At 44.0% G+C, this 18,951-nt stretch overlaps 1 protein-coding gene across 5 annotated transcripts in view; it reads left to right on the plus strand.

Annotated features, from left to right (window-relative positions):
- The first annotated feature begins 1,072 nt into the window (after window positions 1-1,072).
- rnf41 (ring finger protein 41) overlaps window positions 1,073-18,951 on the plus strand; it is a 35,162-nt gene continuing 17,283 nt past the window's right edge. The window contains exon 1 of one of the 5 annotated variants that reach the window (XM_052009412.1): window positions 1,073-1,133. The gene's annotated coding sequence lies outside the window, so the exon portion shown is untranslated. Of the gene's footprint in view, window positions 1,134-8,208; window positions 8,380-18,951 lie in introns of those variants that run through there. The other 4 variants (XM_052009408.1, XM_052009409.1, XM_052009407.1 and 1 more) reach the window with 4 other exon arrangements.

Genomic DNA, 18,951 nt, shown 5'->3' on the forward strand with positions numbered 1-18,951 from the left:
GTATTCTGCCTTCAAATTCGATCTCCTGAAATTTGTTCCTACAAACAGCAGAACTAGTTTCCTCTCTCCACTGTTAGTAATTGTTCTTTCTTATCAATCTTATGGGGACATTTAAGAGACTCTTAGATAGCCACATGAATGATAGAGAGATGGGGGGGCTATGTGGGAGGGAAGGGTTAGATAGATCTCAGAGCAGGATAAAATGTCGGCACAATGTCGTGGGCCGAAGGGCCTGTACCGTGCTGTAATGTTCTTTGTTATGTGCTTTTGAGGCCATTCATTACTATAATGTGGAGGGGCGGTTACCATAAGCAGTGATTTTTGTGTATTTTCCAACTTGCGGACAAAATCACCTATAAAACCGGAACCAGTTCCCTACATGGTGTATTCAAACAAAAGCACCATCAAGCTGAAATATTGTCAATAACTCCACTTTGTGCAAAAGCAGAATATACTGGAAGTGCTCAGCTGGTCAAACAGCATCCATGCAGAGAGAAATAGAGAATGTTTAGGTTCAAGGGCATTTCATCAGAACTGGAAAAGTGAGAAAACGAGCGTATTGATTTGCAGGGGGGTGGGGGAAGCGGAGAGAACAGAGGGACCACCTGTAAAAGTTGTCAAAGTAACAATTATTTGGAAACTCAATGTCACCCTATTATTCACCTCCATTCAGTCCACAAGGATGACCCTCGAGTTCCAGTCAGCCGTCACTTTAATTCTCTGCCGCACTCCCACTCTGACCTCTACATCTTCGGCCTCCAACATTGCCCCAACGAAACCTCAAGAAACAGCACCTCGTCTTCCATCGGGCTGCGTTGAAGCCATGGGGACTTGATACTGAATTTAACAATTTCAGATAAACACTTATTCTTCCTTCCCCACAGATGTGGATGTACCTATCTGGTTCAATTTGCTTCATTTGTCTTTTATATCTCCAGCTGATGGTTTTAAAAGTAGTTGTTAGCTTGACAATTTTGTTTGCATCCTCTCGCGGATATTCACTCTCCTCTCTTCACCCATTCTCTCCCTCTGCAACTTAATGCTCTTGTTTGCTCACTTTTCCAGTTCTAACGAAGAGCCCTAGACCTGAAACCTCAACTCTGTTTCTCTCTCTACAGATGTTGCCTGATCTGGTGAGTGTTTCCAGCATTTTGTTTTTATTTCAGCATCCAGTTGTCTGTTCCAATTTCATCTTCATTTCATAGAGTGCCTTTAAGGCAGTAGATTGTCTCAAAGGATTTCACGGAAACCACAAATGAACACAATTTGATTCTACACCACACAGAGATATCAGAGGAGATGACCAAAACATTAATCAGGGAGACCGGTTTTCACCACCCTCTAGAAAGAGATTTGCAGCGTGGCTTAGGCAGAGAGTTCCAGAGCTCGGGTCCTGGGCAGCTGAAGGTGTAACTGCTAATGGCAGAGTGACAAGTGGGTGGATGATTGGGAGGCCCAAATTGCAGGAGTGTAGGGGTAGGAGGGGGTTACAGAGATAGGGAGGGATGTAGGGGCCTGACGGGGTTATCGAGATAGAGAAGGATGGAGTGGGTTATAGACATGGGGAGGGGTGTAGAGGCTGAAGTGGGGTTTACAGAGATAGGGTATAGGGGCTGGAGGAGCTTACGGGGATAGGGATGGGTGTAGGGATTGGAGGGGGTTACAGAGATATGGAGGGGTGTAGTGGCCGGAGGGGGTTACAGAGACAGGGAGGGGTGTAGGGGCCGGAGGGGTGTAGGGGCCGGAGGGGTTTACAGAGACAGGGAGGGGTGTAGGGGCCGGAGGGGTTTACAGAGATAGGTATATGCAGGGTCTCAACCCAAGATGTCGAATGTCCATTTCTACCCGCAGTTGCTACCTGACCCGCTGAATTCCTCCAACAGCTTGTTTTTTGCTCCAGGTTCCAGCATCTGCTGTCATAAGAACATAAGAACGTAAGAAATAGGAGCAGGAGTTGGCCATCTGGCCGTGGACTCAGATCCACCTACCTGCCTTTTCCCCATAACCCTGAATTCCCCAACTGTGCAAAAATCTATCTAACTATGCCTTAAATATATTTAATGAGGTAGCCTCTACTGGTCAGAGAGTTCCACAGATTCACTACTCTCTGGGAAAAGCAGTTCCTCCTCATCTCCATCCTAAATCTACTCCCCCGAATCTTGAGGCTATGTCCCCTGGTTCCAGTCTCACCCACCAGTGGAAACAACCTTCCTGCCTCTATCTCACCTATCCCTTTCATAATTTTATATGCTTCCATAAGATCCCCTCTCATTCTTCTGAATTCCGGCGGGTATAGTCCCAGGTGACTCAATCTCTCCTCATAAGCTAACCCCCTCATCTCAGGAATCAACCTGGTGAACCTCCTCTGCACCGCCTCCAAAGCCAGCATATCCTTCCTCAAGTCAGGAGACCAGAACTGCACGCAGTACTCCAGGTGCGGCCTCACCGATACCCTGTACAGTTGCAGCATAACCTCCCTGCTCTTAAATTCAAACCCTCTAGCAATGGAGGCCAATATTCCATTTGCTTTCTTGATAACCTGTCACACCTGCAAACCAACCTCTTGCGATTCACGCACAAGCACTCCCAACTCCCTCTGCACAACAGCATGCTGCAATCTTTCACCAGCTAAATAATAAGCTGATCTTCTATTTTTCCTTCCAAAGTGGCTGACCTCGCATTTACCAACATTGTACTCGGTCTGTCTTTTGTGTCTCCTTGCGTACCCAGCTTCTGACATGCTCTTGTAGCTACAGTATTTATGTGGCTGGTCCAGTTGTGATTCTGGTTAATCATGATCGCCAGATCGTTGATGGTGGGGGATATGGCAATGGTAATGTTACTGAATGTCAAGGGTAGATGGTTAGACGTTCCCTTGTTGGAGATGTTCATTGTCTGGCACTTTTGTGGCATGTAGGACTTTACTGATTGGAGCGTAGGAGAATAAGGGGTGAACATATAGAGGGGTATAAAATCATGAGGGGCATAGATAGGGTGAATGCACAGTCTTTTTCCCAGGGTTGGGGAATCAAGAACTAGAGGGCACAGGTTTAAGGTGAGAGGGGAGAGATTTAATAGGAACTTTTTCAGCCAGTGGTCTGTATATGGAAATGAGCTGCCAGAGGAAGTGGTTGAGGCAGGTACATTAACATTTAAAAGACACTTGGATAGGAAAGGTACATGGATAGGAAAGGTTTAGAAGGATGTGGGCCAAATTCGGGCAAATGGTACTTAGCTTAGATGGGCATCTTGGTCGGCATGCACCAGTTGGGCCGAAGGGCCTGTTTCCATGCTGTATGATCTCTGAATTTCACTTTGCCACTTATCAGCCCATGCCTGAATGTGGTTTAGATCCTGTTATGTTCTGTTGCATGGGCTGCTTCACTAGCGAGTGAACAACCCCACTTCCGACCTTATGATGGAAGGAAGGTCATTGTTAAAGGAACTGAAAGTGGTTGGTCCCCCTGAGGAGCTCCTGGAGTGATGTCCCACGGCTGCGATGATTGACACGGTAGCGTAGCGGTTAGTGCAACGCTATTACAGCGCCAGTGATCGGGGTTCGATTCCCATCGCTGTCTAAGGAGTTTGTACGTTCTCCCGTGTCGGCGTGGGTTTCCTCCGGGTGCTCCGGTTTCCTCCCACATTCCAAAGATGTACGGGTAGGTTAATATGGGTTTAGTATGGGTTTAAAATGGGCGGCGTGGACTCGTTGGGCCGGAAGGGCCTGTTACCATGCTGTAAATAAAATTTTAAAAAATTAAAAATTAAACCATAGCTGTTGTTGTGCGAGATATGATTCCAACCATTGGAGTGCTTTCCCTTTGATGCCCATTGCCCTCAGTTATACCAGGGCTCCTTGATGCCACACTTGGTTAAATGCTGCCTTGTTGTCAAGTGCACTCACTCTTACCTCGTTTCTGGAATTAAGTTTATTGGTCCATATTTTAACCCAGGCTGCTATGAGCTATGTAGTTCTGGCAAAACCCACTCTCGGCATTAATGACTAGGTTATTAGTGAGTAAGTGCAGCTTGATAGCACTGTTGAATACACTTTCCATCACTTTGCTGACATCTGTTACATAATTACATAACTGCAGGTCATTTCTTTGCTTGGTGGATGTCATGGTCACTGTAATGTGAATCATGGTGTCATTGTCAAGTGAAATATAGTAGATTTATTTTGTCATTGAAACTAAAACTCAAGATTCAGAAATAGGACTGAAATTTAAATAATTTCTAGGAATAAAGTACTGGTCACAGTCTACAGTGGAAGGCAAAATGTAAGCATCTGTTGAAAGGGGAGCGTTTGTCAGCTCTTGGACTGTACTCACTGGAGTACAGAAGAATGAGAGGGGACCTCATAGAAACATTTAGAATGTTGAAAGGACTGGACAGAGTAGATGTGGTGAGGCTGTTTCCCTTGGTGGGTGAGTCCAGGACTAGAGGGCACAGTCTTAGAATTAGAGGGTACCCATTTAGAACAGAGATGAGGAGAAATTTCTTTAGCCAGAGGGTCGTGGACTTGTGGAATTTGTTGCCACATACAGCTGTGGAGGCCTGATCATTGGGGGAGTTTAAGGCGGAGATTGATAGGTATCTAATCAGTCAGGGTATCAAGGGATATGGGGAAAAGGCTGGGAATTGGGGCTAGATGGGAGAATAGTTCAGCTCATGGTAAAGTGACGGAGCAGACTCAATGGGCCGAATGGCCTACTTCTGCTCCTTTGTCTTGCGATCTTGTGATCTTGTTGTGACGTATCCTCCAAGGCTGTGAACTGAGAGCTGGGATGCAGGGACAAGATGGGCCGACTGGCTCCCTTCTAATGCCTTAAGTGTTTATGATTCATGCTTTTAGAAATGATGGAAATGAAAGTATCTTACTTGAAACCTCTGGTTTATCATATCTTAGATCCACATGTAATATGTGGAAGGGAATCAACAAACATGAATTTTGAAAAGAACGGAAACAAAGACTAAATTTTTCCAATGTGACTAAAATTTGGAAACAAAATTAGCCAGTTTCCCCCAGAAAAGGAAAGACTTGCACTTATTCAGCACATTTTGTGTGTTTTTTAGAATGTCCCAAAGTGCTTTACACTTAAAGAAACACTTTTGAAGTGCAATTACTGTTGTAATGTAGGAAATGAGGCAGCCAGTTTGTGCACAGCAAGATCCCACAAACAGCAATGTCATCGTGACTAGATCATCTGACTTTTTGCAATGTCGAATGAAGCATAAATATTGTTTTTGACACCAGGATGGAATTCCCTGCTCTTCTTTTCAAAGCAACAATATGGGACATTGTGTGTCCCCTTCAGGGAGTAGATGGGGCTTGGTTTAACATCTGATATGAAAGACTGCACTTCTGATAGCACCTTCAGTGGTCAGGCAGGACGACTATTCCCAGCGTTCTGGAGTGGAATCTGAACCGACTATATTCTTAAGACTACATTTAAAACAGAATTAGAATTACAGATCTGGAAGAAAAAAAATCAAAAATTAACATTAAAATTATTTTTAGGATTGACACCACACTGACAGACACCGAGTTCCCAAAATCAAACCCCATGACGCATTAAGTGGAATTCATCTGACTGAATGACTGAGGAATGTTGATATTATGGCAGTTGTGCTGGAGGACATTACTACGCTGTGACATAACTGATGAGTTGATGTGTGATCACAAATTGAGCATAAAGCTTGGTTGATTCTGGAATGTTGGTTGAACATTTCACATTGTGTTCCCGCTAATAACTCACGCCTACTCAACTTAATGAGATGATATTTGTGTCTACGAGTACTTGCAGTGTTAGGTAATCTATGAGGTAAAAATAGGAGATGAAGGGAACCGTGATGGAGGGATGGTGGTAGTAATGGGGGATGGTAATGAGGAAGAGAAGTTTATATATCACAGGTGTTGGGGTGGGGGAAGGCAGGGGAATGAATGGCACAGGGTGTTGGGTTAGGCTCACTGCAAATACACCAAGCACATTAAAAAACCTGATTCCCAGCTCATTGCTGAGAGATAGGGTGGAAGAGGGGTGTTGAAGGGAAATGAGGGATGACAAGGAATGTTGAGAGAAATTTTGAGAGATACAAAATGTCACCTAGAACCCCTCCCTAGCTAGCTTTCTCTGAAGTTTGGGGTTTTATAGTTTCCTTCATGCTTCTTGTATTTGCTTTTGCCTTGGGATGCACACACTTTCTAAAGAGAACAAAAAGATAGGCACGGTAGTGTAGCGGTTAGCATAACGCTATTACAGCACCAGTGACCTGGTTCAATTCCGGCCGTTGTCTGTAAGGAGTCTGTACGTTCTCCCCGTGTCTGCGTGGGTTTCTTCCGGGTGCTCAGGTTTCCTCCCACATTCCAAAGACGTACGGGTTAGGACGTTGTGGGCATGCTACGTTGGCGCCGGAAGCGTGTCGACACTTGCGGGCTGCCCCCAGAACACTCTGCGCAAAAAATGCATTTCACTGTGTGTTCTGATGTACATGTGACTAATAAAGATATCTTACCTTATCTTAGTCTGAGGTAAATATTTTCGTTAATGTTGCATGAGGAATTCGTCATTTTTTCAATGTATTCATTCACAGTGTGTGGGCATTTCTGGCAATGCCAGCATTTATTGCCTATCCCTAAAATGAAACCGACCCGACCACGGCCAATGGAGAGACCGCAAATGGTGGACTCTGGAGCAACACGCAATCTGCCGGAGGAACTCAGCGGGTCGAGCTGCATCCGTGAGGGGGGGGGGGGAGGAATTGTCGACGTTTCGGGTCGAGACCCTAAACGTGGACTATTTCTTCCCCCCCACAGATGCCGTTGAGTTCCTCCAGCAGACTTTTTGTTGACATATCAATCCGCTCGGTCTTGATACATAGTAAGCCCCCCGATAACGTGTAATAGTTTTTATTTATAATGTGGTTCATGTAAGTGTAGACTCTTGAGGATTGATGTATTTGTGAAGAGCCAACCTAGCCCGATGACTTCTCTATATACCTGCTCATTTGTTTCTTGCTGACTTTTAGGACACCTGTAGTATATCCTCGATAAAGCTATCACCCCCTTTTTGTTCCTATCTACATGGCCTCATTTGAAGAGCCTTCTACCATACCTTGAAGGGGATTTGAGGTGCGGGGCGGAATGGTGGTGCCGCTGATAATTCCGCTGCCTCCCAGTTCCAGCGACCCAGGTTCGATCCCGACATCCGGCGCTGTCCGTGTGTGTGTGTGTGTGTGTGTGTGTGGAGTTTACGCGTTCTCCCTGTGACCGCGTGGGTTTCTCCCGGGTGCTCCGGTTCCCTCCCACATCCCAACAACGTGCGGAGTCGGTGGGTTAATCGGCCGCTGTAAATTGGGCGTCGATGAAAATGTGTGAAGAATAAAATGGGTTTCGTGTGGGCTGGATGGAAATGGATGCTTGATGATCGGTGTGGACTCGGTGGGCCGAAGGGCTTCTTTATTTGCCGTGTAACTCTAAGACCTGAACCCGATGACTATCACCATCTGACCCAACACGTATACCTGGGTTCCGTTGAGCCAGCGGGACATTTTCAGCATTTCCTGTTTCATTTCAGATTTCCAAAGCCTGCCGTACTTTGCTTTTGTGATACAAGTACAATTCAATTCAAATCATGCCCTGTGTTGTGCCGAGAATGAGAAATCGGATAAAATCGAGGCTGAGTTCTTTATTATGGACTTACATCCAATACATGGTACATAAGAGACCAATTTTGGCTCCACAGTTAGATGCAAAGTAACCTGAAATTCGGATTGAAACTGGGCAGTTGGGGACGGCACGTAATCGGCCCCTGAGTGACTGTCATTCATTTTAAAGTGCACGTCACGAGTGGCTGGGTGAGAAGTCATTCATATTGCATCACCACTTCCCGCCTGGCGGGTTGCCATAGAAATCCGAGCTTCGTCAAGGTTTCAGAAATCTGCCTTGCCCCTGCTTGCCTATGATTGGATCCTCAATAAGGGTGTTGTTGCCGTTGGTTCAATCAGGCATCCATCACTTAAAGGCCGGACGCATTTTTATTTCAATTGGTTGTTGTGGCTGCCAGTCATTTATAAGGTGGGGTCCATGAAGACAAAGGACTGATTTGCTAATTGACTTGCTTACTGGGCGGTATCAACGACAATATTTTAAACGTCTATTGGCTAATTGGAATATCACTCAAAGTTTAGGTTAACGATTGAAAGGAGGGGATGTCAATCAGCGGAGGCGCTGTTTCTGAGGGTTGGCATGTTTGAAGATGGGAGCGGAGGATGACGTTGAAAGGTTGTGGTTTGCGTTTTAGGAAAATCTTAAAATAAAAATAATTGCTCACGCGATTTGGACTTACGGCTGTCCGACTGCTGATGGATCTCTGGTAGGTATGTTCATCTGTGGTTATGAAGAAGTTATTTTTCCCCTGCTTACGGTGTGGTAGTCGACGGTTGTGAGGGTGTACGATATCCGCTGCGGGCAATAGGAAAAGCCGTGGTTTAAAATGGGCCTGCAAATACAGTATTTGTTTGAAAATGGAGTGGGGCGTGAAAATAAAACATTACTGACTTGGATGGGCTAGTGAGAAGTCTGAATATAAGCTTATTTAATTTTTTGTATAGAACGAAACCTCGGTCTCCCAATTAAAATAGGGGGCAGGTATTCTGTTTTCTGATGATAATTTAACAGTTAAATAGACTGCCTTTGTACCTCCAACACCCCTCGCCACCTTTTGTTAATGATTAAGGGTTCTTCGGTTTTTCTCTACCCGAGTTATCTGTAGATCTGTTGGTTAGATTGTTAAATATTTGGAACAGCGTTTCCTCCGTCCTTGTTCAAGAGCGGGGACGCCTCCAAGCAGAGCGTGATGTCTAAGGATTTTAATGATACCCAGCATAGTAATTATCGAAGAATATTGATGTCCCCTGCCTTTGATGTCACTTTAATGTTTCCCTTTTGTGAAATTGATACATTTTTGGTGTGGTAAGCTGATTGATGTCATAAATTGTGTCTTGATAACTTGGATTTGTCCTCCATTATTCAGCAAGAGAGAATCATCATTATTGTGGTTGACCATGTGTTAATGTTTAAAATTTGAAGCTGTAACTATAAGGCCTTTATTTGTTGGCTGAATATGTAGGGAATATATCCCAACAGTAGCTAATTTTGTTTTCAATATTTTTTGTTTGTTTTAATTATTGATTTATGCTAGAATCAAATGGCCCATTGAAAATTATTTGTTTGACTCCCTAATCAATATCAAGTTATGTAATTCCTTTGTTGTTTCTTCCCTTGTGTGTGATGATATTTGCCTCCAATTCTTTTGTGCTTTTGTAATTTGACTGTTCTGACTGCACTAGTATTTTATAATTTTATAAAGACACAGCACCACTTGCAGATGAGCTTATGATTATGCCGGAATATGAGTCATAATGTGATTATGAGCAGGTGACTTTGCTTATTCGACTGAATAATTGTCAGCAAATCGATGTTCATGAGTTGTGATCAAGATGAGTGTTATGCAGTTTATGCCTGTGATGACACTTGTGAGGAGAAAGTTGTCATAAGTATGGTTCTTTTTAAACCTCTGTTAAATTTACTTGCATTGTGGAGTTTGGTTCCATATTTGGTCTGTCGATGCATCTGCAAAGCTATAGGAAGTTTTCATAATCCTTGATTTATTTATATTCCACTTTCCACTCAATCATCCTTGTGTGTTGGCTGGTATTGTCAGTGGCTTGTTTTTTATTTGGAGCCTTTCCCTTCAAATGCAACTTAACTACAACACCAATATCCTTGCTCTTTTGGGGATCAAAAACCCCACACCTGTCTTTCTGTCAACCATCCCACACCCTAACATCTCTTGTGATAAACAATCTGCTGGAGGACCTTGGTGGATTGAGCAGCATCTGAGGGGGGAAAAGAACTGTTGACTTTTCGGGTTTGAAACCCTGTGTCCTCTATTCCCATCCTGAAACGTCGACAGTTCCTTTCCCTCAACAGATGTTGCTTGATCCACCGAGTATCTCCAACAGATTATTTGTTGTTCCAGCATCTGCAGTGTCTTGTCTCCCAACAGCTCTTTCCTGTTTTAAGCTCCTCTAGTAAGTTGCTACCTTCCACCAACCTTCCAGACTTTTACTCTTCCTTGGAGGCTAAAACACCCTTGGTCATAATTGGAGACTATGTCATCTATACCATTCCCTTATGGAGACAAAGCATTGCCAGCAGGGATAACTCTTCCAGTTGTTGCACCATTGCTTCCAGAGCTCCTCTGATCCATCCTTGGCTTCTTCCTCGTCTACCTGCTATCTGTTTGAGACATCGCCTGCAGACATTGGATCAGTTCTCGCATAAATGCAGAGGGCACCCATCTCCACCTCCAGCCTCTGATTAGTCCTGGGCTGTCAGAGTACTTGTTGGACATCAAAGCTCGATTGGTTCACAGCTTCCTCCTGTTTGCCTTCTGTCACGCTGCTTGTTTGCTACTGACTCCATCCACACCTGGAAATTCATGGGACAGTTGGTCCTTTCATAATCTAGCCATGCCTCGAGCTGAGCCTTAAACCTTTTATACATCCATCCGCAGTAATCCCTGATTTTGTGACCACTATTTAGGCTTGGTTTTTATGTTTCTTTTTTTTATTTCCAGCCATGACTGCCAACCCTCACTTTTGCTTCCCTGTTCAGGATTGACCAAGACTGAACTGGCAGGATACTCCAACTGTTACATGGGTGTTCGTTTAACTAAAATTCCTTTTTCTTTGTGCTCGTACTTTTCTGCTGGTGATGCAACTGGATATAGGTGAAAACTGTATGGAGATAAAGCAGTTGTGCCATTAGAGGCAATCTAAGGTTTGGTGTAGAAACATATGGGAACTCCCCTTTTATCTTGGTTAAGGGTTGGTTTGAGGTTGGAGTCCAGTTTCATTATTGCATGCTCCTAAAAACCAGCCACTGGAAATGGTGGATTCAGCTTCTAAGAACTCTACCTTGAGATGTAAAGTGTTTAATTTTGGGTTGGCCATAACTAAAAGCAGTTAGTTAATATGTCACGCACTGAGCTGGAGGAAGTGCCAAATTGTATGTAGAGTCTGTTTGGGTCAGCTGGCCTGTTTGGTGTGTATGCTCCACGCCATCTCCATCTCCATCTCCTTCATTTCTTCCACATGTTTATCCAGCTTCCCCTTAAATGTAGTTTTCCTCAGCCACTCCCTGTTGGAGCAAGTTTCATGTTCTAGCTGATCTCTGGGGAAAGAAATTTCCATGGAATTCGGTATCTGATTTTATGGCCCCTAGTTCGGCTTTTTAATCTTCTATCTCCACCTGATTAAGCCATTTTGTAATCTTAAGAGCCCCATTAGGTGTTCTGTCTTTTGTTTTGGGGAAGCAAACACTGTTGTGCAATCTTTTCTGTTAGTTATAATTTCTCAGTTTCGGTATCTTTTGTTTAAGGATTAAAGCTCCTGTGTGTGAGCTATCAATGTCAGGAAGTTAGAGAATTTAAATATAATCTCATTGACTATGTTTAGAGGTTCTGTACTGCATATTTTTTCTTAAAAACATAGCTCCAGGCAAATTACTGTTTCCATTAAGAGAAGAATAAGGAATATTGACTTTCCTGAGCTGCTATATTTTGCACCATGGTTTATCATTGGGGTTTGGTGTAGTAAAACTGTTCTGCAACAAAATAAGTTTTTTTTTTTGGTTGAAATAATTTGACTGAATTCTTTACCACCTCTTTGACAAAATTACTTATGTGCTTTGATTTGTAGTTGTGTGCTTTCATTATTTGAAGGGGGTTTTGAGTATCCCTTTTGGCACTGGGAAGATTTAAAGTCGTGTGATCTATGGTACCAGCCCTTTTTTTTTAAACGGTTCTACACCCCTCCCCCAGCTCTCTTCTGTGACTCCAGTTTCATGTGTATCTTTTGCATTAACAACTGTGCCATCAGCTGCTTGGATGGTACATTCTGTTCCTTCTCTAAACCTCTCTGACACCCTTGACTGCCTTTTCAAGACCCATTTATTAGAGGGGGGAAAGAAACGACTGCTTTGACCAGTGCACCTCCTTACCACTTGCTCTGCACTGATCTCTGATGTTTTCTCGTTGCCTGATTTACATTAAGCTTCCCTCTCACTCTTGGATTGGTGCTGTTGGTTCCGATCATCAGTGATTCTGTTTTCCAATTTTTATTCTGAATTTAAGCTAGTAGAAGGAAAAATGGGATAAATGTATGTGGCAGGCTCATCAGGATTTGGGCAACAAACTTAATTCAGAACTGATATTGAACGGTAAAAGCTTTTTGTGTGTAACTGGGAAAACAAAGGAGTGGATAGTATGCAAAATTTTGCTTGTTAATGAAAAGAGCCAGCTTGATGGGTATAGTCAACTAGTGACTAAACCAAACTGGGCTGCAGCTCTCTGATCTGACTTGCAATCAGCTTCTGACCACACACCTGCACTGTTACCAGTACTGCCTGTTTTTTAAACCTCTGTAACACCATCTGACTCCAGCCCTGCCTTGGCTCATCTGCTGCTGAAATTCCAAGTGTATCTAGATTTTATTATCTAACACCAATGCACTTTTGACTAGCCAACCTTGTTCTACCCTTCGTAACCTCCTCCAGATCTCTGGTCTCCATGCTGTAACTTGCACCAAGAAGCAAGATCTTGGCTGGAGTTGCTTACATCAGACGGGATGGAGGCTGAGGGGAAATTAAATCAAGGGGTAAAACATTATAGAAAAGATGAATAGGAAGGACCTATTTCTGTTTGATCAATAACCAAGGGGTATAGACTTAAGATAACTGATGCAAGGATTGGGGAGGGTGGATTTGAGGTAAAACTCTTACTTATCCAGAGTTGGTGGGGAATTAGAAATTAGTGTAGGTAGAAAACCACTGCATGATTTTTTAAAAAAAAGTACTTGGATAGGCACTTCGTGTCATTTCTCATGGGCATGTAGGTTAAAGAACAGGGAAGATGCATTTAAATGTTTTCTTTTGGTGGGGGGGGGGGGAAGATAGTGAAAGAACAATTGGCCTGAATGCAATTGACCCATTTCTATAATTTTGGCCTGAGATGGCCAAGAAGAGAATGAAATTGATACACTTTGAACTGCAGGAGAATTAAGGGGGACTGAAAATCATGGCTCTGTCTGGGGTGTTGTCAGCATAGTGGAGGGGTTGAGAGGTGGTGATGATGTTTGAGCTGAGCGTGATCAGGTTCATGTGGTTTCTGATGTGCTTTTATTTGGATGATCCTGTTGAGAGGGAGAGATGGGTAGGATAAATCATTCGAGACTCTGGAAGTAAGAGTGGGAAGTGAAGCCATTGCAGGTGGTTTACAAGGGACGCATAAATTGAAACCTTTGGTAGTACCATACAATTGTGAAGGATGGTCAACGTGTCGAACATAGGCTAGGTGTAAAGGATGAAGAGATTTTTGTCATCAATCCCACAGGATGTCATTTGTAGTTGATTAGGGTTGAGGCAGGGCTGGAAACCTGACTGAAGTCCAAACATTGAGTTGAGGGAAATATTGATTCCCACAGATTTTGGAGACTACAGGCGTTCAAGACTAGGGAGAGGAAAAGGAGTGTGGATGGACAAGTGGCTTCTGCACAAGGTGCTTTGAGTGATTTTTGTAAAGAACGGGAGAAGTCGGTGCTTGGGAGAGGGAACAGTTTGGAGAGAATATGCTCGAGGAAGCAGAAGGTTGTTCTCACGAGCAAGATGAACTTGAAGAATGTAGGGCCTTGGGTGGTGAGATGAAGGGGAGCAACCAGGATAGTGAATCCTGATTTTACTGGGGACAAGTGTATAACGTGTGAAAAGAGAAATAAAGGACTGCAGATGCTGGAATTCAGATGAAAAAAACAACAAGATGCTGGAGGAACTCAGCAGGCCAGGCAGCATCTGTGGAGAAAAGCAGGCAGTCGACGTTTTGGGTCAGGACCCTTCTTCGGGACTGAAGATAGGAAAAGGGGAAGCCCAATATATAGGGGGGAAAAAAACAGAGCAGTGATAGGTGGACAAAAGAGGGGAGGCGGGATGGGCACAGGGTGGTGATAGGTAGATGCAGGTAAGAGATGGTGATAAACAGATGCAGGGGAGGAGGGGAGAGCAGATCCACCGGGGGATGGGTCAAAGGTATGGAGGCAGGTGCCCATGAGGGGAGGAGAGGAAAAGGCCTCTATTACAGCTCCTCTCATCTTATCTCTTGCAAGGACACTATCCCTTTCCCTCAATTTCTCTGCCTCCGCTGCATCTGCTCCCATGATGAGGCTTTCCACTCCAGGACATCAGAGGTGTCCAACTTCTTTACTAACTGTAGCTTCCCTCCTACTGTGGTTGAGAGAGCTCGTACCTGCACCTCTGCCATTTCCCGCACCACTGCTCTCACCCCCGTCCCTCCCAGACCCAACAGGGATAGGGTCCGCCTTGTCCTCGCTTTTCATCCCACCAGCCTTCGTATCATTGTCTGCCACTTCTGCCGTCTCCAACGGGATCCCACCACCAGGCATGTCTTCCTCTCCCCACCCCTTTCAGCCCCTCGTAGGGACTGCTCCCACCCCGGGGACTTTCCCTTGCCCCTGCCATGGGTGTAACACCTGCCCCTACACCACCTCCACCCAGGGACCCAAACAGTCCTTTCAGGTGAGGCAGAGATTTACCTGCACCTCCCCTAATATCATCTACTGCATTCGGTGCTCCAAGTGTGGCGTCCTCTACATCGGTGAGACTAAACGCAGACTAGGTGACCGTTTCGCAGAACACCTGCGCTCTGTCTGTAACCGCGATCTGCATCCCCCCGTTGCTTCAACTCCCCCTCCCACACTGTCACTGATGTGTCAGTCCTCGGCCTCCTCCGCTGCCAGGAGAATTCCAAGCGCAGACTGGAGGAACAGCACCTCATTTTCCGTCTTGGAACCTTGCAGCTTAACAGCATGAATATCGAATTCTCCCACTTTAAGTAAACCAACACCCCCCCCCACCGCACCACCTCTTTCCCCCTCCTCCCCCCTCCTCCCCTCCTCTTCCCCCCCCCCCCCCCCGCCATATATTGGGCTTCCCCTTTTCCTATCTTCAGTCCTGAAGAAGGGTCCTAACCTGAAACATTGACCATCTGCTTTTCTCCACAGATGCTGCCTGCCTGCTGTTGGCATGTTGCAATGATTCCTCATTGGGTGGGGGCTGGTGTTTGCTTGGGTAGGACTATTTAAAGGGATAAACGTAGAAGGGATTGGAGGTGTGGTGAATGATACAATGAAGTGGTAGTGATGGCCTCAGATCTGAGAGTTGAGATGTGAGGTTGCAAGGTTAGCATATTTATATGGTGAGTGTGCTTTAGTGGGTTTTGTTTTTTTTCTCTTTTGATTCCCTTGTAGCTGACCATTTTCTTGCCACCACAGAGCTTTGTTATGCTGATTCTGTGAACCTTGTGGAAAATGTTTCCCAGAGAGAAATCATAGGCATGTATTTTACCGTACTTCTGCTTGGAATCCATGTGATTGACTGGTCCCTGACATTGGAATTGCTGAGAAATTCTTCCCTTGAGACCACAGATCCAGTGGTTGGGGTACCTCTGGGTCAGGAAGGGAGTTCCGTTTAAGGTCCTTGGCAGGTAAAAATTTATAGTTGGTCATCTATGCTTGAAACCTCTGACCCTCTTTGAGGAGGTAACAGTCATGATAAGTTTGGGTGTGGTTGGTGAAGGTGGTATGCATGGCAGCAGGTAGCACCTTGGGGATTCTTGAAGAAGGTTAAGACTGATAGAGTAAGGAAAAGGATAGTGTACTGGATTTTTTTTGTTTGGGGGAGCGAATAAATTAAGTTTTCTGCGAAACTGGAAACAAGTGTTGCTGGCCTTGCTTAGTTCTGGGACATTGTTCGTTGTGTATATCAAAGATCTGGAGACAGCACTTGAAGGAATTGTGTTCAAATTTTCCCAGGGCGACAATGGCTAACGTGAGGGGACATAATTTTAAGGTGAGTGGAGGAAGGTATAAGGGGGATGTCAGGGGTAAGTCTCTTACACAGAGAGTGGTGGGTGCATGGAACGCACTGCCGGCAGAGGTGGTGGGGGCAGATACATTAGGGACATTTAAGAGACTCTTAGATAGACACATGAATGATAGAAAAATAGGGGGCTACGTGGGAGGGAAGGGTTAGATCGATCTCAGAGCAGGATAAGATGTTGGCACAACATTGTGGGCTGAAGGGCCTGTACTGTGCTGTAGTGTTCTATGTTCTAAATTTGATGGTTCTCAAATACAGAAACGTGATTATTTCTTTAGAAAGCCTCATGAGATAAAGTGCTGTGTTACAGCTATTATTTCCATATCTAAATGTAACTGTTCCCCTGAATTAAAGTAAGCTTCTGATTATGCAAGTGAGTAAGGATTTGGACGTATAGGTTTACACAGTGTTGACTTGAAGCCATCACCTTTTGGTTGATTTTTCTTAGAAACTAAGAGTTGCATTTTATTTTTTTAAAGGCATGGAATGGAATACAAAAAAACCCCATCAATGATAGAAATCTGAAATAAAAACAGCAAAAGCTGAAGACACTCAGCAGGTCAGGCTGTTTCTGTGGAAGTGGAAAGTATTAACGCATCAGGTTGAAGACTTTAGTCCAGCTGAGTGTTGCCAACATTTTTTGATTTCATTTTATGGGGAGATTTTTTTCTTTAATATTGTAAAATCAAACAAGCGAGATAACATTTTCATTGTTGGAGTGTAGTGAGGTGGGGGTTAGGAGAGAGGTTTTTTTTTGATTGAGGAAGTTGCCACACTGCAGGAACCACAAATAGGAGGGATGAATGTCATAAAACAAGGAAAAGACCAAGTTTGTCTGCCTGTATTTTAAGTAACTGATGAGTATTGGTATTCAGAAGTCTTCCTGAAATTATTGTAGTGAAAGAAAAATTTGTGTAATGCCTTTTTTAAATAAACTGTGGCAGATGTAACTGGAGTGAGCTCCAGGCAAGGGCTAGACATTTTTGATTTCACAGATAGTGGAATTAATAAATGTTGCTGTTTAGACTAATGTAAAAAAAATATTCACTTTCCTGAGCCAAAGAGCTCTCTGTCACTTTGTTCTGAGTTGGTTTGCCTGTAGGTGGGCTGATGAGACCATTAGCTTGTATGTTCAATCCACCCATGGCCTGACCCCATGTTTAGAGAAGTGTGTAGCAAGGACAATGATTCAGTAAGGCTATTACTGGAGCTTTCCACCTCGATTTTTGAGAACATTGGTAACTTGTCACTATTGGAGCTCAGAGTTCTGGAAACATTGCACAATACCTTTACGGATTGAGGAGAAAAAAAGGAAGTGCAGAAATATAATGGCTTGTAGATTACTAATAATCTGATCCTTGGACACTTTTTGCTGTCAATTTGTGCTGGTACTTTTTTTTTTCTCTCTTCCCTCAGTACAGATATGATGCCCCTAAAAGGTAGGGATTGAGTGGTGGAGTTTGGGGGGTGGGGGCATATTTTGGTTTGAGGAAAGAGTCTGGAATTGGATAATCTCCTGAGAATGCTGCATGCTTTCTGCAGTGCTTATTCACATGGTTTTTTTATTCTTCACTTGTGAATCATGTTGGCTGTTTACATTTTTTTGTCTTCAATGTTCTTGTCTTCTGGAATAAAGACCAAAGATGACTATCTTTTGATGTGTTGCCTGGATACTAGGCAAAATATTCACTAATTTTTTTTGGTGCAGTCTGGCTGCTATCTTGTATTACAGCCAATAAAAGCCTGTCACTATGATAAAATGCTTTGGATGTCACAAAAGGCACAGCAGAAAATCAAAACTTTATGTCAGATGTAGAGGGTAGTAGTGGGTGATGCTGTGGAGAAAGCCAAGGTGCTTTTGAGATGCCACTGATTTGTTTTCTTAGTTCCAGTTAGCTTGCAGACTGTGTGGGAGAGAAATGAAATGGAGGGGAATTTGTTTGGAGTAAAGACTGTTAAAGGGTGATTTAAAACTTGCTCAATGTTACAAGGAGTCTGAATAAATAAACAGCTTCCAGTGGCAGGAGAGTAAGTGACCGGTAGGATGCAGTCTGAAAATATTTGGCAAAAGAACCACAGGGGAAGTATTTTTTTTACACAGTGAATGCTATCTGAAAGGGCAGTGGAAGCAGGTTCAAAAGGAGTTTTGAAGCGAACAATTGGAAATAAATGCAGGTCTATGTGTGATACGAGGGATTACTAATTGGAAAGGTCTTCTGAAGTAGCAACATAGATGCAATGATAGCCAACTGTGCTGCAAGATTCTTTAATTCATTCAAATTAATTAATTGTAGAGGTGTGAGGTGGCTGAAATCTTTTTTGAACGGTCTCAGTAGGTTCGGTGCTTGTCTCATTCCAGTGACCGAACGCAAAAGCTCTAGACTGCTCCAGTGCAGAATTGAGGGCACACTGGACTGTTGGAGATGCTTTTCATGCACACGTTAAAGACCCCTCACCCCTGCTATTTTGAAGACGAGCCAGTGGCATTATCTCTGGTGTCCCACAGTCGTCACTACTGAAGCGGGTTATCTGGTCATTTTCGCATTGCAGCATGTGGGATCTTACTGCATGGAAATTGGCTGCTATGTTTTATACACTAGTGAGGTACATTTCAAAGGGACTTCATCAGTTGTAATATGAATTAGAGATCCTGAAAAGGATGTGAAAAATGCACCATTTTCTGACTGATCCAGATGAAGGTCTTGACCCAAAACATCAAATGACCATTTCCCTCCACAGATGCTGCCTGACCTGCTGAGTTCCTGCAGTGCTGTGTGTTGCTCCAGACTCCAGCATCTGCAGCCTCTTGTCTCTACGCTGTTTTCTGACTCTGATTTGGAACATGTGCTGGTATTGAGGGTGAATCATTTGTTAAATGGAGGATGTTTACATCCTAAATGGCAAACAACTGGATGTGGAAGCAAAAAGATCCTTAC

Source organism: Pristis pectinata, chromosome X, assembly GCF_009764475.1.
Source record: "Pristis pectinata isolate sPriPec2 chromosome X, sPriPec2.1.pri, whole genome shotgun sequence".
Lineage (NCBI taxonomy): Eukaryota > Metazoa > Chordata > Chondrichthyes > Rhinopristiformes > Pristidae > Pristis > Pristis pectinata.